Source organism: Moschus berezovskii, chromosome 26 (assembly GCF_049115385.1).
Source record: "Moschus berezovskii isolate FMDL1 chromosome 26, NW_MosBer_1.0, whole genome shotgun sequence".
Taxonomy (NCBI): domain Eukaryota; kingdom Metazoa; phylum Chordata; class Mammalia; order Artiodactyla; family Moschidae; genus Moschus; species Moschus berezovskii.
Genome location: NC_142485.1, coordinates 44,720,453 through 44,744,436, shown reverse-complemented (window position 1 = coordinate 44,744,436; position 23,984 = coordinate 44,720,453). Strand labels below are relative to the sequence as shown.

At 41.2% G+C, this 23,984-nt stretch overlaps 1 pseudogene; it reads right to left on the bottom strand.

Annotated features, from left to right (window-relative positions):
* Nucleotides 1-717: 717 nt before the first annotated feature.
* LOC148773785 (frizzled-3 pseudogene) lies at nt 718-19,664 on the bottom strand (annotated as a pseudogene).
* Between the last annotated feature and the right edge of the window lie 4,320 nt (nt 19,665-23,984).

Here is a 23,984-nt window from a genome sequence, read left to right as displayed (position 1 = left end):
AAAAGAAGAAATGAAAAGATAGGAGTTGGTGATGGATTCAAAGCAGCTGGAGAGAAGGGATGTGCCAAAAGAATTTTTTTTTAATTTTAAGCCTGGGAAACTGAAAGAATGAAAATTATGATGTCTGAAATTCTCTCTTCTGTGTTTCCGTGGCTGTGCTGTATCCTTCCAGACTCATTCCAGCCTTTCTTTCAGTCTTCCCTGTCCTTGTTACGTAGGATACGATTCCTCGATGTACTCTCTTTTTAGACCTTCTTGCTTGTCCTCTCAACTTGCTTGCTTTTGCCTTCTAACTTGGTCAGCGACTCTAGGTTTTGAAAAGGAGCCGCCTTTGACATGTTTTCTATCTTGTATCCATTACCTTTACATATTTGCTAACTTTGATGTGTTTTCTCTCTTGTATCCATTTCTTTCTATTTTCCTTGCAAGATTTTTGAAATATTTTTAATATTTCCTTTCTACCAGTTCCATCCTTCATTCTTTGTATCTCTGGTCTTATTCACCTTCTTCCCCAACTGCTAACATAACCAATGACCTGTTTTTAAACCACCATCAAAGATCCTTTCTCTTTCCTGCCTTTTCCTTTCATTCAGCACTCCTAAGTGAAAAGCGTTCTTCTAGGTGCTAGGAACGCAGAGATGGAAGACAAAAGAGCAGTAGGTATGATAAAGTCATACACAGTGTGCTTTGGGATTCCAAAGAAGGAAGCTTTTTAAGTCACTGTGGAAAGTCTCGTTCACAAACAAGGTAGTACTCTGATCTGACTAGGGTACAGAGGCGGCAGTTGGAAATCTCAGACAAGGAAACAGCACATGCAGAGGCCAGGAGGACGAAAAGGCATTTAGGTACCAGGGCCACCAAAGGAGATGAAACATGCTGAGGAGTTCGGGGTTTTTTCCCCTAGAGCAATGAGAAACTATTAAAAGACTTTGAGCATTGGGGTGATAAAATCAGATTTGGGTTTTAGGAAGATCACTTTGACAACAGCATAGGAGAGGAGGTTGTAAGGAAGCCCAGTTGGGAAGTTTCTAGAGTAAAACTAGAGCTCTTAAGTTAAAACACTCATAGAGAAAGAGGAAACCAGAGAATCTTTGAGAATACCTGCCTCCATGAACTGCTAGGTACAGTTGGCACGAGTGGTAAAGAACCCATCTGCCAGTGCAGGAGATGTAAGAGACATGAGTTCGATCCCTGGGTTGAGAAGATTCCCTGGAGGACGAAATGGCAACGCATTCTTGCCTGGAGAATCCCATGGACAGAGGAGCCTGCCATGGGGTCACAAAGAATTGGACATGACTGACGTGACAGCAGAGCATGGCTCCATGAACTGATTTTCAGCAGTATTTGATATTTGACATTATTAGCCTCATCCTTTTCAATAAGGAATGAACAGTTATACGACAGCTCTTATGCCTGTGGCATTCTGTGTGTTTAGAGATATATAGAAGAAAGCTAAAGTATAATTTCTGCTTTCCAGGAGAATAGAACCTTATGGGAAAGGTAGGACATACACATGATAGCCAATTAAAAATAGTTCAAGCTAGCAATAATTAAAACTGTGCTTGTTAGAGATGATCAGTGTTATAGAACTTCAAATTATCAGATTGGCTTCTCTGAAAATATCTCAGGAGATAAATAGGGTGAGCAAATGGTAGTACAAATTATGAGTTCATATTGAGCAGAGAGTTTCTGAAGGGAGTTAAATGTAGGAGAATTTTAGCTTCTGTGATCTAAATGAAATTCCAGTTTAGGTAAGAAAACTTATAATATTTAATGTAAAGTAGTACTCTTGCCTAGAAAATCCCATGGATGGAGGAGCCTGGTAGGCTGCAGTCCATGGGGTCGCTAAGGGTCGGACATGACTGAGCGACTTCACTTTCACTTTTCACTTTCCACTTTCACACATTGGAGAAGGAAATGGCAGCCCACTCCAGTGTTCTTGCCTGGAGAATCCCAGGGACAGGGGAGCCTGGTGGGCTTCCATCTATGGGGTCACACAGAGTCGGACACGACTGAAGTGACTTAGCAGCAGCAGCAGCAGCAGTGGTAATTAAAAAGCTGCGGGATGGAATTCCTTGAAGCTGAATCAAAAATGACATACCAAGAACAAGATCATCAGTCATCATCAGTTCAGTTGTTCCATCATATCCAGCTCTTTGTGACCCCCATGGACCACAGTATGCCAGGCCTCCCTGTCCATCACCAACTCCCGGAGCTTGCTCAAACTCATGTCCATCGAGTCAGGGATGCCATCCAACCATCTCACCCTCTGTCGTCCCCTGCTAGGAGAAGAACAAGATACAGTAATGAAAACAATCCAGTAAGAATAGCCTAGCATGTGATTCAGAGAAAATGCTTATAAATACATGAGGGTCTCTATGAAAGTTTAGTGTCATGGAAACTAGGGGATCGTGTATGACCTCCTGTGATAGCCTTTCTTATCTCTCTGCTTAATTAAAATCACACTCATCCTTGAAGCCCTGCTTAATTCCCATACCATGGCAGCTAATTAATTGCTTTTTAAACATTCTTTGAGTCTGACCTATTTTCAGTACAGTTTGTTTTTCCCTCAGCTAAGTTTGCCGTTTCTGGAGAATGTGAACTTGCTGACAAATATCTGTATATCCCTTGACAGTATCTAGCCCTCTGTTGTTCTTTAGTTGCTAAGTCGTGTGGGGTCTTTGCGACCCCAAAAACTATAGCCTGCCAGGCTCCTATCTGTGGGATTTCCCAGGCAAGAATACTGGTGTGGGTTGCCATGTCCTTCTCCAGAGAATCTTCCCAACCCGGGATCGAACCCACGTCTTCTGCATTGGCAGGCATTCAGATTTTTTATCACTGAGCCACGAGGGAGGAAACAAATCAATTTGTCAAGCAACTTTAGAAATAATTTGGGCATGCCATCTCATGGATATTTCTGTCTGCGTCAGTCAGTGTTTAAGTGTACACATTAGCACTATATTTTGGCGTGGTTTTCTCATCATCTCATGTTATCTTGGCTGTAAGATGACACATATGCACACATATCTGCTTCTCAGTACTCACTCTAGTCCAGATTGCTTGATGGATAGTTACTGATCTCAGTGCTATGTAAAATAAAATAGACAGGTATGTATATCGACTTCAAAGAATAAGCAATTGGCAGTTAGATGAGAGGATATAGAAAAGGAAATGGATGAGTGGAATTTGAGAATGAGTGGTCAGTTTGGTACGTGGGTGACATTTTCCTGTGTAGTCAAGTCCTAATTATCCACCTCAGATAAGGCAGCTCTCCACCTGAAGGGTGTCTACTGACCCTGCTCCCTGCAGCTGAGAGGCTCGTCCTTCTGTGAAGGGGATCTGGCTGTGCATCCCCACAAGAGTTTTACATGGTACAGAATTCTGGTTAAAAGTTTTTTTTCTCTCAACATTTAAAATATATCGTTTTCTGGCTTTTGGTATTGTTAAGGACTCTGCTGTCATTCTAACCGTTGGTCTCTTTTAGATCTGTCCCCTTTTCTGAGACTGTTTTTCATGACTCCTGTCTTTGGAGTTCTGCAGTTTCATTGAAGTGTGTATTTCTTTGTACTTCTCCTGCTAGTGGTATACAGTACCTCCTTGGTCTGTGAATTCACGTGTTTAGCAGTTGTGGAAAACTTGAAGTCATTCTCTCTTGAAATATTGAGATTCTCTCAATTGCCTCCCTCCTGGGAATCTAATTATTGGGTTGGCCACAGAGTTCATTCAGGTGCAGAAAAGCCATACCGTCTTTCGGCCAACCCAGTATACTCCTATTCGACCTTTTCATTCTGCCCTCCATTTCTCTTGACATCACTTTCACATTTTCCTTGTCTCTCTTATGGCATTCTGGATAGTTTTATTTTCACTTTCTACCAGTTCATGAAATTTCTCTTCAAACAGCAGCCTGAATTGCTGTTTCGTATTAAATATTTCAGGAATTCTATCGAATGAGTTTCAATTTGAAAAATTATGTTTGTAGATTTTTTTAACCTATTATTTCAAGTAATTCCTTGTAGATTGGTAACCTGTGACTATATTTCCTATTTCTATAAACATTACATACTTACCTATTCTATCATTCAGTATTTGACAATTTCAGTATCTGCGATTCTAAGTTTGATGCTGTGACTCGGTCATAGTGGCTTGTTTTCTCATCTGTTTGGTGGCTTTATATTTTGAGCTCTTTGGTGAATCAGTTAGTGGGAATCCTGGAGAAAGTATTGTTCTAGCTGATTGATAGGAGGCACAGCTAACCTGCAATCACGTCAGCCTATGGGCCTGGTGATTTAGGCTAGCGAGGGAGTTCCTGGCTCCCTGTCTCAACTTACCAACTGGCCCAAGGCTCACCTTTCTCAAATAAATAGCAACCACACTTGTGTGACCTTTCCCATCTCATCCACCTAATAGCCCCTGCTTGATGAGCCCTAGCTCCTTATTGGGCTGGTCCCAATTCATAATAATTTTTGAAGTGGGGGACTCTTTGGAGATCTCCCCTCAATCATGCAAGACCTGTGATATCTCAAATAGTGAGTTCTTTCCAGATTTAACTGGTTCGGACTTTGCTGACGCTCCTACTCAGACGTTATTGTCGGAAGTCATACTGTCGGAAGTCATACTGTCGGAAGTCATACTGTCGGAAGAAACCTGAGCATATTTATTTTCCTAATGCTTTACTTTAAGACAAACTGCTTAGCTCTTTAACAGCCTGAACAATATAAATGAACTCAGTGACCTTAACCAGTTACAGTGCGTGCAGTCACGTCAAACTCTTTGCCACCCCATAGACTGTAGCCTGTCAGGCACCTCTGTCCATGGAATTTTTCAGGAAAGAATCCTGGAGTGAGTTGCCATTTCCTCCTCCAGGGAATCTTCCCGACCCAGGGACTGAACCCATATCTCTTGCATCTCCTGCACTGCAGGTGGATTCTTTACCACTAGTGCCACCTGGGAAGCCAAATTACCTAAAATCACTGATAAAATATTTGTGATTCACAATACTTTGGCCACCTCATGCAACGAGTTGACTCATTGGAAAAGACTCTGATGCTGGGAAAGGTTGGGGATGGGAGGAGAAGGGGACGACAGAGAATGAGATGGCTGGATGGCATCACCGACTCTGTGGACATGAGTTTGAGTGAACTCCAGGAGTTGGTGATGGACAGGGAGGTCTGGTGTGCTGTGATTCATGGGGTCACGGAGAGTCGGACACGACTGAGCGACTGAACTGAACTGAACTGAACTGAGAGGGGTTTCTGGAGAAGGAAATGGCAACCCACTCCAGTACTTTTACCTGGAAAATCCCATGGACGGAGGAGCCTGGTAGGCTGCAGTTCATGGAATCACTAGGAGTCGGACACGACTGAGCGACTTCACTTTCACTTTCACGCATTGGAGAAGGAAATGGCAACCCACTCCAGTGTTCTTGCCTGGAGAATCCCAGGGACGGGGGAGCCTGCTGGGCTGCCATCTGTGGGGTCGCATAGAGCCGGACACGACTGAAGTGACTTAGCAGCAGCAGAGGGGTTTCCCCAGTGGCTCAGCAGTAAAGAATCTGCCTGCAATGCAGAAGATGCAAGAGACCCAGGTTCAATCCCTGGTTTGGGAAGATCCCCAACCCAATCCAGCATTCTTACCTGAAGACTCCCATGGATACAGGAGCCTGGCGGGCTGCGGTCCATAGCGTCACAAATAGTCAGACACAGCTGAAGCGACTGAGCAGTCAGGCAGGCAGAGGAAATAAAATGGAAGATTTCATATTCGACATGATCAGGTAGGTGGTTAGTAGTCTTTGGAATCGTAAATACAATTCACACCTTAGCTTTATCACTTACTGTAAGAATCTCAATAAGTTGTATTTAATTATAAGATTCAGTTCCTCATTTGTAAAGCAGAATAAACTTATTGTGTTATTTTGAGAAATAAAGGAGATGATGTGTATACATTCACTGAGGACAGAACCTGATGCACAGTACATACTTAGTAACTAGAAGCTTCTATGACTATTACATTATGTTGTTTCTATTTTAGTATTCCCATAGACTACTCAAATTTTTCCTTGAACTGGTGTGGTGTGACTTCAGAGACAACTGGAAATAAGTTTCATTGGCATATCTTTACTATAGTGATGCGCTAGAATTTACTTTATTGAGTATTTTTAATACCATTATTTGATAGAGTAAAATGATCCTCGAAAGCAGTAACGAGAATGAAACAGTGACAGTTTCCATGGGACAGAAAAGTGCCATAGGTCACCAACCACTGTAATGAAAGAATTATCAAAGGTGATAGAGACTAATGCTTGCTATAGTTCAGAAGCTGGCAGACTACAACCTACAGAGCAAATCTGCCCCAATTATGTCCCTGCAAACAAAGTCATACTGAAACACTTCCAAGTTGTTCATGTATTGTCTATGGCTGCTTTTCTGTGATTGTGGTTTCCATTGTGCTCAGCCTCTGTCAGATAAGGATAAGAGGCTTATGAAAGCTTCCTGATGGGAGAGACTGACTGTGGGGGAAACGGTCTTGTTCCTATTGGTGCGGCCATACTCAGTAAATCTTTAACCCAATTTTCTGTTGATGGGTGGGGCTGTGTTCCCTCCCTGTTGTTTCACCTGAGACCAAACCATGGAGGAGGTAATGAAAATAATGTCGACCTACTTCAAAAAGTCTCGTACATGCACTGGCACACTCAGTGCCTCCACATCCTGCAGCAGGCCGCTGCTGACTCACCCCTCCACCAGAGACTCCTGGACACTCACAGGCAAGTCTGGGTCAACTGTCTTGTGGGGTCACTGCTCAAAGCTATGGTTTTTCCTAGAATCATGTATGGGTGTGCAAGTTGGACTATAAAGAAAGCTTAGGAATTGATGCTTTTGAACTGTGGTGTTGGAGAAGACTCTAGAGAGTCCCTTGGACTGCAAGGAGATCAAATCAGTTAATCCTAAAGGAAATCAGTCCTGAATACTCAACTGGAAGGACTGATGCTGAAGCTGAAGCTCCAATACTTCGGTCACCTGAAGCAAAGAACAGACTCACTGGAAAAGACCGTGATGCCAGGAAAGATTGAAGGCGGGAGGAGAAGGGAACGACTGAGGATGAGATGGCTGGATGGCATCACCAATGCGATGGACATGAGTTTGAGCAAGCTCCGGGAGTTGGTGAAGGACAGGGAAGCCTGGGGTGCTGCAGTCCATGGGGTTGCAAAAAATTGGACCTGACTGATCACATGGACCACAGCCTTGTCTAACACAATGAAACTTAGCCATGCTGTGTGGGGCCACCCAAGACGGGCGGGTCATGGTGGAGAGGTCTGACAGAATGTGGTCCATGGGAGAAGGGAATGGCAAACTACTTCAGTATACTTGCCTTGAGAACCCCATGAACAGTATGAGAAGGCAAAATGATAGGATACTGAATGAGGAACTCCCCAGGTCGGTAGGTGCCCAGTATGCTACTGGAGATCAGTGGAGAAGTAACTCCAGAAAGAATGAGGGGATGGAGCCAAAGGAAAAACAATAACCAGTTGTGGAGGTGACTGGTGATAGAAGCAAGGTCCAGTGCTGTAAAGAGAAATATTGCATAGGAACCTGGAATGTTAGGTCCATGAATCAAGGCAAATTGGAAGTAATCAAACAGGAGATGGCAAGAGTGAACATAGACATTCTAGGAATCAGTGAACTAAGATGGACTGGAATGGGTGAATTTAACTCAGATGACCATTGTATCTACTACTGTGGGCAGGAATGCCTTAGAAGAAATGGAGTAGCCATCATGGTCAACAAAAGAGTCCGAAATGCAGTTCAGTTCAGTTCAGTTCAGTTCAGTCGCTCAGTCGTGTCCGACTCTCCGCGACCCCATGAATCACAGCATGCCAGGCACCGAAATGCAGTACCTGGATGCAATCTCAAAAACGACAGAATGATCTCTGTTCGTTTCCTAGGCAAACCATTCAGTATTACAGTAATCCAAAGCTATGCCCCAACCAGTAACGGTGAAGAAGCCGAAGTTGAACGGTTCTCTGATGACCTACAAGACCTTTTAGAACTAACACCCCAAAAAGATGTCCTTTGGATTATAGGGGACTGGAATGCAAAAGTAGGAAGTCAAGAAACACCTGGAGTAACAGGCAAATTTGGCCTTTGAGCACAGAATGAAGCAGGGCAAAGGGTAATAGAGCTTTGCCAAGAGAATGCACTGGTCGTAGCACACACCCTCTTTCAACAACACAAGAGAAGATGCTACACATGGACATCACCAGATGGTCAACACCGAAGTCAGACTGATTATATTCTTTGCAGCCAAAGATGGAGAAGCTCTATACACTTAGCAAAAACAAGACCAGGAGCTGACTGTGGCTCTGATCATGAAGTCCTAATAGCCAAATTCAGACTTAAATTGAAGAAAGTAGGGAAAACCACTAGACCATTCAGATATGACCTAAATCAAATCCCTTACGATTATACAGTGGAAGTGAGAAATAGATTGAAGGGACTAGATCTGATAGATAGAGTGCCAGACGGAGGTTCATGACATTGTACAGGAGACAGGGATCAAGACCATCCCCATGGAAAAGAAATGCAAATAGCTTACAACTAGCTGTGAAAAGAAGAGAAGCAAAAAGTAAAGGAGAAAAGGAAAGATATAAGCATCTGAATGCAGAGTTCCAAAGAATAGCAAGGAGAGCTCAGAAAGCCTTCCTCTGCAATGAATGCAAAGAAATAGAGGAAAACAACAGAATAGGAAAGACAAGAGATCTCTTCAAGAAAATTAGAGATACCAAGGGAATATTTCATGCCAAGATGGGCTCGATAAAGGACAGAAATGGTATGGACCTAACAGAAGCTGAAGATATTAAGAAGAGGTGGCAAGAATACACAGAAGAACTGTACAAAAAAGATCTTCACGACCCAGATAACCACGATGGTGTGATCATTCACCTAGAGCCAGACATCTTGAAATGTGAAGTCAAGTGGGCCTTAGAAAGCATCACTACAAACAAAGCTAGTGGAGGTGATCAATTCCAGTAGAGCTTTTTCAAATCCTGAAAGATGGTGCTATGAAAGTGCTACACTCAATATGCCAGGAAATTTGGAAAACTCAGTAGTGGCCACAGGATTGGAAAAGGTCAGTTTTCATTCCAATCCCAAAGAAAGGTAATGCCAAAGAATGCTCAAACTACCACACAGTTGCAGTTATCTCACACACTAGTAAAGTCACGCTCAAAATTCTCCAATCCAGGCTTGAGCAATACGTGAACCGTGAACTTGCAGATGTTCAAGCTGGTTTTACAAAAGGCAGAGGAACCAGACCAAATTGCCAACATCTGCTGGATCATGGAGAAAGCAAGAGAGTTCCAGAAAAACATCTATTTCTGCTTTCTTGACTATGCCAAAGCCTTTGACTGTGTGGAACACAATAAACCGTGGGAAATTCTGAAAGAGATAGGAATACCAGATCACCTGACCTCCCTCTTGAGAAATCTGTATGCAGGTGAGGAAGCAACAGTTAGAACTGGACATGGAACAAGACACAGATTCCAAATAGGAAAAAGAGTGTGTCAAGGCTGTATATTGTCACCTTGCTTATTTAACTTCTATGCAGAGGACATCTGGAGGAACGCTGGGCTGGATGAAGCACAAGCTGTAATCAAGATTGCCGTGAGAAATATCAATAACCTCAGATATGCAGATGGCACCACCCTTATGGCAGACAGTGAAGAGGAAGTAAAAAGCCTCCTGGTGAAAGTGAAAGAGGAGAGTGAAAAAGTTGGCTTGAAGCTCAACATTCTGAAAACTAAGGCATCTGGTCCCTTCACTTCATGGGAAATAGATGGAGAAACAGTGGAAACAGTGTCAGACTGTATTTGGGGGGGCTCCAAAAGTACTGCAGATGCTGATTGCAGCCATGAAATTAAAAGACGCTTACTCCTTGGAAGGAAAGCTATGACCAACCAAGGTGGCATATTAAAAAGCGGAGACGTTACTGTGCCAACCAAGGTCCATCTAGTCAAGGCTATGGGTTTTCCAGTGGTCATGTATGGATGTGAGAGTTGGACTGTGAAGAAAGCTGATCACCAGAGAATTGATGCTTTTGAACTGTAGTGTTGGAGAAGACTCTTGAGAGTCTCGTGGATTGCAAGGAGATCCCACCAGTCCATCCTAAAGTAGATCAGTCCTGGGTGTTCATTGAAAGGACTGGTGCTAAAGCCTAAACTCTAATACTGTGACCACTTCATGCGAAGAGTTGACTCACTCAAAAGACTCTGATGCTGGGAGGGATTGGGGGCAGGAGGCAAGGGGACGATAGAGAATGAGATGGTTGGATGGCATCACCTACACGATGGACATGAGTTTGAGTGAACTCCGGGAGTTGGTGATGGACAGGGAAGCCTGGCGTGCTGTGATTCATGGGGTCGGAAAGAGTCGGACAGGACTGAGCGACTGAACTGAACTGAGCGAATGAACTGACTGATATCTGCTTTTGCACTACACCAGCTGAACTGAGTTGTTGCAACAAAAACCACATGGCTGACAAAGCCTAAAATATCTACTATATGACCTTACAGAGAAAGCTTGCTGTACCCTGTTGTAGACTGTGGCAAGAACACTGAATTTTTTCCTAAATATGTATAAACCATTTGTACACTAGATAGTATATGTCGGAAGATAGTGAAGGACAGGGAAGCCTGATGAGCTGCAGTTCACGGGGTCACAAAGGGTCTGACGCAACTTAACGAATGAACACCACCACCACCGCCGCCAGATACATCTGCAGTTAAGCCTAAAATGGAACTCATGGCTTAGGCTATTTAGTCTAATAGCTATTTAGGCTATTTCACAGCGGCCAAAATGTCTTGTATATTTTAAAGTATTTATCTAGAAGTGCCCCTTGATAGCATTATACAACCTGTACATAATAGTATGAATACTTTTAAAATAAATTTAATATTCTACACTTCTAAAATATAATATTTCAAAATGTTTTCCTATAAGAGACTTAGAATATATTTCCAGTAAGTCTCCCTCTTTCCCTCTATTCCAGGCACTGAACAATTTTGAGGAAAAATCAGTTTGGTGCTAGGAAGTCACAGGCAGGATACTTAGCACTTTAAAGATTAGTTCAGTCAGTTCAGTTCAGTTCAGTCGCTCAGTCTTGTCCGACTCTTTGAGACCCCATGAATCACAGCACGCCAGGCTTCCCTGTCCATCACCAACTCCCGGAGTTCACTCAAACTCACTGTCCATCGATTCGGTGATGCCATCCAGCCATCTCATTCTCTGTTCTCCCTGTCCTCCCACCCCCAATCCCTCCCAGCATCAGAGTCTTTTCCAGTGAGTCAACTCGTTGCATGAGGTGGCCCAAGTATTGGAGTTTCAGCTTTAGCATCAGTCGTTCCAATGAACACCCAGAATTGATCTCCTTTACAATGGACTGGTTGGATCTCCTTGCAGTCCATGGGACTCTCAAGAGTCTTCTCCAGCACCACAGTTCAAAAGCATCAATTCTTCGGTCATCAGCTTTCTTCACAGTCCAACTCTTACATCCATACATGACCACGGGAAAAACCATAGCCTTGACTAGACGGACCTTTGTTGGCAAAGTAATGTCTCTGCTTTTTAATATGCTATCTAGGTTGGTCATAACTTTCCTTCCAAGGAGTAAGCGTCTTTTAATTTCATGGCTGCAATCAGCATCTGCAGTGATTTTGGAGCCTCCAAAAATAAAGTCTGACACTGTTTCCCCATCTATTTCCCATGAAGTGATGGGACCAGATGCCATGATCTTTGGTTTCTGAATGTTGAGCTTCAAGCCAACCTTTTCACTCTCCTCTTTCACTTTCATCAAGAGGCTTTTGAGTTCCTCTTCACTTCCTACCATAACGGTGGTGTCATCTGCATATCTGAGGTTATTGATATTTCTCCCAGTAATCTTGATTCCAGCTTGTGCTTCATCCAGCCCAGCATTCCTCATGATGTACTCTGCATATAAAGATTAGTAGCAGGAAAGAAGAAAAGATTAGTAGTACATACTATATATTTATAGAGAATTATTTGCTGTCATTAATGTTGGAAAAGCAAAACATACCCGTTTACTTATGATCCTTTCATAAACAATGTTGATTCCTTTTGGTTACGTCTGGTAAAGGGTAAACACTCTTCTCAGAAAATGAAGCTAAAATCATAAGTTAGATATGATGTTGTTATTCTATTTTTGTATGTTTCTGAATCAAGATTAGATAAACAACAGATGGGCTGCCTTCTGTGGGTGCAAATAGGAATAATGGGTTTTTTGTTTGTTTTCTACACAAACTTTTTTTTTTAATTCTACAAATGGCTCTAATGTGAACTTGACAGTCTTATCTAAGCTGCTTCTATCCCAGTAACACATTTCTATTATTGAAACACAGGTTCTAGTATCAAAATTCCGTGGGACATAGATCTTTGGATTAGATGGATGAAAGAGAAAAACGAAGGGGGAAACTTTAGGAAAGGAAACATGTTCTTTGAAAAATCAATGTTGAAAAGACAAAATGATGATGCTAATACAGAATACAAGAACAATTCTTTTTTAAACCTCAGCAATTATGTACTTGCAACAACAGAATAATGAAATTTTTCTTTGCGCATGGCATTCTAGTAAGAGGCTTCACTTTATTTTCTCATTTAATCTTCACAGCCACCTATGAGGTAGATATTACTGTATTTAACATATTATTCCCTGTATTTCACATGAGGAAACTGAGACTCAAAGTGTTACAGACAGGACTTTAAACCCCATGTTTTTAATAAATATGTACATGTGCATGGCTTTCTAGAACTATCAACAAATTTTGAAATGTGTAACTCTTTCATAAAATGCTTTGAGCCTCTTGCTGCTGCTGCTAAGTCGCTTCAGTCGTGTCCGACTCTGTGCGACCCCATAGACAGCAGCCCACCAGGCTCCACCGTCCCTGGGATTCTCCAGGCAAGAACACTGGAGTGGGTTGCCATTTCCTTCTCCCATGCATGAAAGTGAAAAGTGAAAGTGAAATCGCTCAGTCGTGTCCGACTCTTCGCGACCCCATGGACTGCAGCTTTACCAGGCTCCTCTGTCCATGGGATTTTCCAGGCAAGAGTACTGGAGTGGGTTGCCATTCCCTTCTCCATTGGAGCCTCTTAGAAGCCCCTAAATAAAGAGAAGGAACTACTTTAAAAGAAACAAACAAAAAAAAAAAGCCTAAGTACCTGGAAAATTACTGTTACTCAAATAACACATAAGGTGAAACATATTCTAGGAATAAACTTTACTGATTTTAAACTGTAAAATATACATTATTCTGAAAACTCAAGCTATATTTCACGACCTACTCTTTTCAGGCATTAAATATTACTTTCTCTAGAATTATTTAACAGACATTGTTTAAAAGTGTTCTTGCAAAAAACAGTTGGTGTCAATTATTTTAAAATCCAAGCTGTGAATTCCTGTTTTCAGCAAGGACATTCATTTAAATATTTTAAAATACTTTATACAAGCCCACTTTTCTTCAAATCGGGGACTTAAATACATGCAGTTAACTTTAAACCCAACTGGGTATTTTGAAATGGAAGGAGTCTTTTGGGCCTAGAAAGGAAAACAACAGTCTCAAAGGCCCCTGCTGAATCACCTAACTACAGCGAAAACAAAACAGAACTTTAGGTCCCACCCTGATGGCTCCAGGCTGGTTGCATCACTCTGGGACTTATCACCCCCTGTCCAGAAACCTTCCACCCCCTACACCTGCCCTGAAGACTTATCACTCCCTGCCCAAAAACTTTCCACTCCCTACACCTGCCCAAAAGACTTATCATCCCTTGCCCAACTACAAATGCCATCTCAACTGAAGAATACCCAAACCATCCTGCCTGATTAACGTTTTCCTTATCGCTTCCACAAACCTCCCTATAAATATGGAGCCTCCCTGATCCCTCTCAGCGCTCAGCTTGGTCTTTAGGCTGACTGTCGCCCCCTCCTTGCCTGAAAAAAGGTAAACTACTTCTGTTGAGGTCGTCTTTCCTTTTTCTGCCTCTCCTGAACTATACCTTACAGAAACAATGTGATCAACTACCTGAAACATTTTCAAATATTGGAAAGTTTCATTAAAATGAGAAATGACTACAAAGAAACTGCACTGATATTCACGGGAACATATATTCAAATGTTACGTTCTCCAAGATACCTAAAGAGGCTACCTCAAGGATAACATCATTGCTTAATACATTTTAAAAACCTCTCACTAGGAATCATCATCAAAACGTGACAAGCATTCTTTTAGGCATGCTCAGTAATAGTAAATCTTATTCAATTATGTACGCTGTTACTTCAAATAGGAATTCAATAGCTCTAGTGCTCAGTTTACAAGTCTGTATAAAATTCCTCTGAAGTAAAATCCTGAATGAAAACTCATATTAAAATTCTAGTGTTTGAGTTTCATTAATATGAGGTACCCAGAGCAGTCAAATTCATAGAGAAATAAAGTAGAACAATGGTTGCCAAAGTCCAGGAGACAGGGAGGAATGGAGAATTGCAGAATTTCAGTTTGGAAAGATGAAATTTCTATGTCTTTACTTCAAAGATGCCATGACAGAGGATTTTTACAGGATAATATACTGGCTCTTTCAAAGAGCTGCTGCTGCTGCTGCTTCTAGGTCACTTCAGTCGTGTGCGACTCTGTGTGACCCCATAGACGGAAGCCCACCAGGCTCCCCTGTCCCTGGGATTCTCCAGGCAAGAACACTGGAGTGGGCTGCCATTTCCTTCTCCAATGTGTGAAAGTGAAAAGAGCAGACAGTCCTTATTCATTGTAAAAAACTGTTTCAAACAATAGGAGGAAAAGACCTCACTTTATGAAGCTGTAACATCCTTGACACCAAAAAGGAAAAATACATGGCAAGAAAAGAAAAACTATTAATATCACAGTCTATATCTCTCATGAGTATAGACACAACACTCTGACCTAAAACATAAGAACTGGAATGTGAGATATGAACTTGGCCTCGCCTGCAGCAACAGGATTTCTACAAAGAATACATAAGAGAATTTACACACAATTAGAGCTAACAGAAGAGTTCAGCAGGGACGCTCAGTATAGGGTCAATATATAAAACTCAGTGGCATTCTTGTAGACCAGCAATATCCAACTGAAAAATGTAACAGAGGAAAGGTCTCAGTCACGATTGAAACAAAAACTGTAAGGTACCTAGGAACAAATTAATGAATACATACATAAAGAAACAAAAAGATACTAAAACTCAGTATCACAAAGACAGAGATTTTCCCTGGATTCATTTAAAACCTAAAACCATTTCAACAAAATACAAACTGTTTCTCAAGAAGAAATTATTCTAAAATTCAAACAGAAGAGTGCCAGAACAGTTGAAATGATCTTGAAGAAGCATAAGGTAGAGGAAATGTGGGATTGAAACAAGGTTGTTCAAACAGAGCAGTAAATAAGAGAGCCTGAAAATGGAACTTGTATATTACAGCAATGCATTACTATTCAGATGGGCTATTTGATACATGGTGCAGAAAGCACCATTCGTATGAAAAACTAAAATTGTTCCTTATAACAGATAAAAATGAGTTTCAAGAGATTAGAGCCATGAATTAAAAAATCAAATTTAAAAAACTGCTGGAAAAACGTGGCAGACAGTTTTTATTCTTTTCAGAGGTAGGGAGGGATTTCTTGAAACACAAAAGGCAAAGAAAACACAAAGTGAAAAGACAAGCTACAGAGCAGGATAAGATATCTGCGAGGCAAGTAACTGACAAAGAATTAAAACAAGAATAACAACCAAAGGCAAATAACCTGACAGAGCAGTGGACAAAAGGCAACAAATTGGCAAATCACAGAAGAGAAACCCCAAACAGCCAAGAAACATATGAAAACACTGAGGCTTAAGGGAAATAAACATCAAAATCAAGACAGGCTTGAGGTATTGTTTCAGAGGTTGAGAGAAACCTAAAAGCCTGAGAACACCAAGATGGGGCGAAATGGGGAATTCCAACTCTATACTGCGAGTGTGAATTGAAATAACCACTTGAGTTGCAGATGCCTGTATTTTAAAGTGCCACGACTACACTTTTGGGTATCCACCCCATTGAACATCCTTGGTCATGTACAAGGAAGATAGGTATCACAATAGTGAAATATTTGGAAACTCTATGTCCATCAGAAAAATAATGAGTCAATGAATTAAAGTATATTTGTACATTAAATCTCTCTACTGCAGTTAAAATGAACAAGTTAGTGGTACACATAGTGCCATGTATATTCTCAATAACTTAAACATGGCATTTTAAAGTTTGGTGCTGAATGGTTTAAAACAAAGTATATTTGCATCTTTCTAAATTCTGTGGGAGAGGGTGAGGGTGGGATGATTTGGGAGAATGGCATTGAAACACGTATGTTGTCATATGTGAAACGAATCACTAGTTCAGGGTCGATGCATGTTATAGGATGCTCGGGGCTGGCATGCGGGGATGACCCAGAGGGAGGATAAAGGGAGGAGGGAGGTGGGAGGGGGGTTCAGGAGGGGGAACTTATGTACACCCGGGGCGAATTCATGTCAATGTATGGCAAAACCAACCAATATAATATTGTAAAATAATTTGCCTCCAATAAAAAATAATTACCAAAAAAAAAAAAGTACATGTATGTGTGTGTGTAAATAACAGTAACAGCAGCAACAATAAATGAAAAAATGAGTCTGAGAACTAACATTCGAGCACTTACTATACAGAAGGCACACTTCTAACTGCATGTACATGCCTAAAGACGGTCCTAGGAGACAGATTCTACTACTATTTCTATCTAACACGATTACTCTTTTATGACTATGAGATTCCATTACTCATTCTACAGATGAGGAATTGAAGTGGAAAGAGGTGAAGTTGATCTAAAGCTATAAAACTAGGAAATAATAAGAGTCAGATATGAAGCCAGGATTCCTGACCCAGACTTTATAGCTTAATAACTATGTTATAGTTATTATACCATTTTTTATTCTTTTTAGGATGTTGGAAATCCAACATTATTTCTGTAAGTTGGAAATAAAAAACACTTACAGAACTTATGACTGTAAAGAAATGAATACACACACAGATGTTTGTATAGCTCAGACTGGTTTCAAAGATGCTACAAGATTCTTAGGAATGTCCTGAAAATAGTGGCGTCCCAACTACTCTAATATGCTAATTGACATGTTTGAGGTCTGGTATTTTTGAGATCATTATTTCAGAGCCACACATTATTTCTTTTATAGTCCTAAGATAATATCTATTTGGAATCCTAGAAACCTTACATGGAGAAGCATATGCTGTAATTCAGTCATCTCTTTCTCTCTCATCAGAGGCAAAATTTGATTACTTAGCTTCAGGCCTGAAAACTTATATTAAGTGGTTTTAATAAGCAGTTCTATCAAGAAATGAAATAAAATTTCAATTATTCATTTTTTCTGGTCTCTCAATTATAGGTTGGTTTTTTAAAAACCAGTAGCTAATATTTATAATATTATTTGTATAAAAATATTATAATAAAAATGTAATTTTGTGTAGAATTATTTATGCCAGAAAATAAAAAAGGAAATGGCATTTTCAGTCATCAAGTATTTACAAGAATTGACTATATGCTAATCACACACTCCTTGTTTCTAGTAAAACTGGAACATTTCTTAAAAATGTCTTTTCTTCTCAATCTACACATTCCCATTCTTAATGCCATCATCTACTAACCTATAGAACATGCTTTGAAAAAAATATGAAAAAGGTGTTCTTGCGTTTAAAGAGTTCACTGTCTGTTAGGGGAAAGAGACAAGTGAACGGAAGTTATCTATAATGCATAAGTACTTTAATAAAGTGCGCAAGTCACTTAACATTTCTACGCCTCAAATGAGATGGATGTTTAAGAACTCTAAATTATAGAGGGAAGTTGACTAAACCATCTCTAAGGTCCTCTCTGGGAGGGATTGGGGGCAGGAGAAGGGGACGACAGAGGATGAGATGGCTGGATGGCATCACCGACGTAATGGACATGAGTTTGAGTGAACTCCGGGAGCTGGTGATGGACAGGGAGGCCTGACGTGCTCGGTGCGATTCATGGGGTTGCAAGGAATCGGACACGACTGAACTGAACTGAACCGAAGGTCCTCTCTAGATCTAAAATTCTATGATTATCCGATCTCTTTAAATTAAAAGGTAAATCACAAAATATTCAGTATGCAGAAAAGAAAAACTAAGACCAAGTAAAAGATGAAACTGTTTGTACAAATGCACTCTAATTTTTTTTTCAAAACTGTTAAAACTCCCGTTCTAAGTATCAAGTAAAATTTCCACAGACACTTGTCTTTTAATCAACATCTTCCCCTCAGACCTGCAGACTTCTAAGTAATCAACAAGCAACTACTTTGTGAGAACAGAAGTAAAGTGCTTAAAAGCCCATGGCTTGGACTCACGAAAGTGACCTTTAAAAGGAAGATATTAACAGAAACGTGTGTATGACATTCTTTGACTTCAAATTTTTAATGTTCAAGTTTTTCATGAAGAGTTAAAAAAAAAAAAAAACAGCTAAGATTAGCTCTTTTCACTGCTAAACATTCTGAAATTTAGAACAAGGTTTCCCTTACCAGATATGGACATGGAACGTGATATTCTCTGCAGCGTTCTGGTATCCACGTTGTTTCTCAGATGCCACAGTAAGCTTGCTCTTAAAAGTAGCATCCAATTACAACCAAGAGTGGTATGAGACACAGAGTGCTGAAAATATCAATCCGGATTACAAACTTCACCGGTTTATCCTGGTTCTCCTTTTCTAATGGAATCTCAACTCGCACTCTGTTTTGGGATATAATGCCGACCACAAGGAGTGAAACCCCAACTACCACATATAGGCAGAAGGGTGCAAGAACAAAATACCTCAAGGCATCAACATCGTAGAGGCCAACAAAACACAAGCCACTGATACTGTCACCTTCCATGTTATTCATCGCTAAAAGGATGATGGTCAGCGTTCCAGGGATGCCTCATGTACTGGCGTGAAACAGCAAGGCTTTCTTCTCAATAGCTTCACTACCCCACTTTGGCACAGCTGCCAAGAACCACGTGATGGTAAGAATCACCCACCAAATGCTGCCAACCATAGTATAAAAAGAGTATCATAGAAAGCATAATCCAGGCTTTGTTATCAGATCCTTGGGTCACTGTGGAAGCCTTATACTGTGCAGGGCTGGGTGCAGGGCTGGATGCATTGCAGGTGACTCGGTCCTCAAGCAAAAACCCAATAAAGAAGATTAATGACACCATCATGTAGCAGACGGCATAAAACATAATGGATCTTTCAGGATAACGGAATCTTATCACATCAGTCAAAAAAGTTAAAAAAGTAAACAACGTGGCAGAGAGGCAGATGATTGAAATCAATCCCATGACAATCCCGAGCAAATGAAAGCTCTTCTCTCCTAAAGCACATATTTGGACAAGGAGGTGAACAGTCACACACGTGCAAAAAGGAAAAGCCAAGATCAGGATCAATTTTCAACTCTCAGGAACACCAAAAGCCATAGTCCCTTCTGATCTGCCCCTGAGGCTCCTTCAGTAGGATTGCCAGCTAAATTCAGGTCCACCAGCTGAGGATACGGCTCATCACAATCTGGGAATCTAAAAACACGAGACAAGAATCACTTACTTATTGGGAACCTAATGATTTGGATTTCCACATTTAGCACTTCCACCCAGTTGACCCCCGCCCTTTACCCGTTTGCCCTCCTCCACCTCCCTTTCAAGAGATTATTCTTTCTAAACTTAGACTCACTCCGTCTTTCATATTTCTCTTGCATCTGGAAATAGGGCCAGGAAGACTTTGTTTCCTATGTTTCACCACGCTCTGAAGTTCAGTGCCTGTAGACCAAGCTTCCCTGCGATAGGGCGTTTTCATCCTGAACTGAAGAGCCAGAGACGTTGTGTCGTGTCCCAGCAAGACACTTGCATTCTGTGTTCAGTGCTCCAGGCGATGGGGCCAGAAACACTGTGCTGTTTCAGTGTGCTATTGTCAGCTTATAGTGCTGATTCTATTAATGGTATGATGCCGTTTTCTGTCAGTCTCCAAGAGTTTGGTTAGGATTATGGTCATTGTCAACAGCAGTTCTTTCTTCTTTTTTTGTTTTGCATTTGATGACTGTAAAGGAGAGGAGTGGTTCTTAGGCATTAGTGGCCTGCTAGTATAGTACAATCACTATTCCCTCTAGTGTGATCTCCAGGTATGGTCCGAAAGGAATACTTTTAAGCAGAGCATCAGTCTTGAGGTTTTAATAGTCTGTATTTTTCTTTTGTTGATTTAAAACGTGTCTTACTTTTTTCTTTAATAGAGGATGAGAGTTCTGAAGAAGACTCTTTAAGCAGGTAGGATTTTATGGGTGTTTTAAAATTGTATGTTTAAGTAAGGGAACGCGGAGAAGAGAAACTCATGTTTGTTGAGCGTTCTGCTCTGGGTTAGATACTGCATTCCGTGCTTAACATTTGTGACCTCACAGAGTCATCACAGCAGCTTTATAAAGTAGCTGTGTCCTACTGAAACCTTGTCATTGAAAGAAAAGACACGGGGTTCTTGGCCTCCCTCCGGAGGAGAAGAATTCAATCCAGGGCCAGAGACAAGGCTTGATCGCTCAGAGCTTTTGTGTAATAAAGTTTTATTAAAGTATAAAGGAGATAGATGGAGAAAGCTTCTGACAGAGGCATCAGATGAGGGCAGAAAGAGTACCTCGCTGCTAGTCTTCAGCTGGGTGTTATATAGTCACTAGCAGTCTGTTAATGAAAGAAAGGAATGACTTAAAACTCAGAAAGGCACCAGGCCCCTCACCCATAAGATGCATTTTGGGATAATCTTGATACCAGACGATTCATCCCAGGCCATAAAATGATTAACTTGAATCTTGGAGAAGGGCAGATTACCATACACATAGTTGTTTCATTTACATAGATTAGGGGAATGATATCTGAGTATAACATACTGGATTGTCAGGTAGGTTCTGAACCATTTGGCGGAACGGACTTGAAGACAGAACCTGGGGTAAATGCATAGTACATTGACATGGCTTAAGACCAATATTTCCATAAGAAAAATGCATTGGTTAACTCAAGGTTTGGGAATAGTTAACTTCAGGTGAAACCAGGGGTCATTATGGCAACACAGTATTTTAAGAGAAACCTCCTTTTAAATTTGTCTAGAAAAGAAAAAATATCGCTAGTTTGTTTCCTCCTGCCGCTTAAGAGAGAGAAAGATGTCTGACATTTGCAGGCTGTTTCCTCTGTTTGGAGACCCCTGGCCTTCCTACCTGTTACCCTCTCACTGCTGCTGCTAAGTTGCTTCAGTCGTGTCCGACTCTCTGCGACCCCATAGACTGCAGCCCACCAGGCTCCACCGTCCCTGGGATTCTCCAGGTAAGAACACTGGAGTGGGTTGCCATTTCCTTCTCCAATTACCCTCTCACTGTTGTTACTTAATTAGCCAACTGTGGTTCAGTTGGAGCTTGATGAATTGACCCGTGATTCCCTTGTTAAATTGTTGACCTGTGATTTGACCGTTGGCCTGCTTGGCTCCCAGGTCCACTCTCATGTCCCTCAGCAGAGACTGAGAAGTACTGTGTAGCATATAAGTTAAACGTATAAATTAGTTCTTTGATTTCTGTACATTTTAAGTTTCAGACATTGCCAAGAACTCCTGTACTGTTCCAGAGTAAAGGGGAGGGGTGGGGCCATGAAGGACCAAGACTGCCATTTTTGACGGATGCTTTTTATTTCATCTCTGAGCTAGGGACAGAGAATGGAGAAGGGACAGCATATCTTTGCACTTTCTTTTAAGTCATCAGGTTTATTCCAGTTTGGGCAAACAAGAGTTATGTCAATCCACCAATTCGATTTTTAGTTCAGAACTAGATATTTCAATAGTTGGGAGAGATGAAAGCAGAAATAGGTAATTTAAAACCTTTTAGAGACGTCCCTGGGATTGCAGTGGTTAAGATGGGTAATAAGACTTCTCCTTCCAATGTAGGCAGTGTGGGTTCGTTCCCCGTTCCGGAAGCTAAGATCCCACATGCCTCAGGGTCTGAAAACCAAAACATAAAATAGAATCAACATTGGAACAAATTCAAGAAAGACTTTAAAAGTGGTCCACATCAAACAATCTTTTTTTTCTTTAAAAAAAAAAAAGTTTTTAAAACAGAGACCAAGTTTTAATTATGTCAAGAAACTTCATTTAATACGCAGACAGCCAAACTTTGACTTGTGTTTTTTCTTCTTTTTTTTTTAATTTACTTATTTTAATTGGAGGCTAATTACTTTACAATATTGTATTGATTATCACTTGTGCTTTTTTGTTTAAAGAAATGAACTCACTCATTTTTGTTGTATATGTTTTTGCTCTAAAGGTTTTCCAGCAAACCTGCTGTTGATTCATGGCCTATATCAGATGATGAAGACTTCGATTTGGAAACCAAGGTAATGTACTCTCTTCTGTAATTAGTTTCCTTGCTCTGAATTTAGTTTCCTATAGCATTTACTCTTCATATTCAGCAGTGGTGTCCCTCTCACTGTTGTATGTTTGTAATGGAAAGTTGGTGAGAGCAAACCAGTTTATAAAACTATGAGTAGTTGATTTTTTTCTTCTTTTAACTTTAGTAAATCCTGAAAAGTGAAAGTGAATCTCTCAGTCATGTCCGACTCTTTGTGACCCCATGGACTGCAGCCCGCCAGGCTTCCCTGTCCGTCACCAACTCTCAGAGCTTGCTGAAACTCATGTGCATCACATCGGTGATGCCATCTAACCATCTCATCCTCTGTCGTCCCCTTCTCCTCCTACCTTCAATCTTTCCCTGCATCAGAGTCTTTTCCAATGAGTCAGTTCTTCACATCAGGTGGCCAAATTACTGGAACTTCAGCTTCAGCATCAGTCCTTCCAATGACTATTCAGGACTGGTTTCCTTTAGGATGGACTGGTTGGATCTCCTTGCAGTCCAAGGGACTCTCAAGAGTCTTCTCCAACACCACAGTTCAAAAGCATCAGTTCTTTGGCACTCAACTTTCTTTATGCTCCAACTCTCACATCCACACATGACTACTGGAAAAACCATAGCTTTGACTAGATGGACCTTTGTCAGCTTTGTAACATGCTGTCTAGGTTGATCATAACTTTTCTCCCAAGGAGCAAGCATCTTTTAATTTCATGGCTGCGGTCACCATCTACAGTGATTTTGGAGCCCAAGAAAATAAAGTCTGTGACTGTTTCCATTGTTTCCCCACCTATTTGCCATGAAGTGATGGGACCAGATGCCATGATCTTAGTTTTTTGAATGTTGAGCTCTAAGCCAACTTTTTGCACTCTCCTCTTTCACTTTCATCAAGAGGCTCTTTAGTCCCTCTTCTCTTTCTACCGTAAAGGTGGTGTCATCTGCATATCTGAGGTTATTGATAGTTCTCCTGGCAATCTTGATTCTAGCTTGTGCTTCATGCAGTTAAATAATCAGGGTGACAATATACAACCTTGATGTACTCCTTTCCCAATTTGGAACCAGCTTGTCTGAATGCTCACCTTTTACAAGATGGCTGGGAGGATTCCAGTTTGGGGATGCCACAGAAGCTGCAAAGAACATTCCTAGGCAGGTCTTTGTGTGGATGTAGGTTTTCATGTCACGGGATAAATGCCCTGGAGAGCAATTGGTCTGTACAGCAGTTGCATGTCTAGTTTTATCTGAAATTGCGCAGCTGTTATCCAGAGCGGCTACTAACAGTTTATGTTCCCACCAGCAGTGTATGCTAGGTCCAATTGCCCCACATCCTTGTCCACACTTGGTGTTTTCACTCTTATTTTGGCCTCTCCAGTAGGTGAGTGGCACTGAGTCAGAACAGCTAGAGGGGGCTCCACTTGGCTATTCCCTTCCGCTGGCTGATTCTGGTAAAGAAGGAGGTTTCCCTTGAGGGCA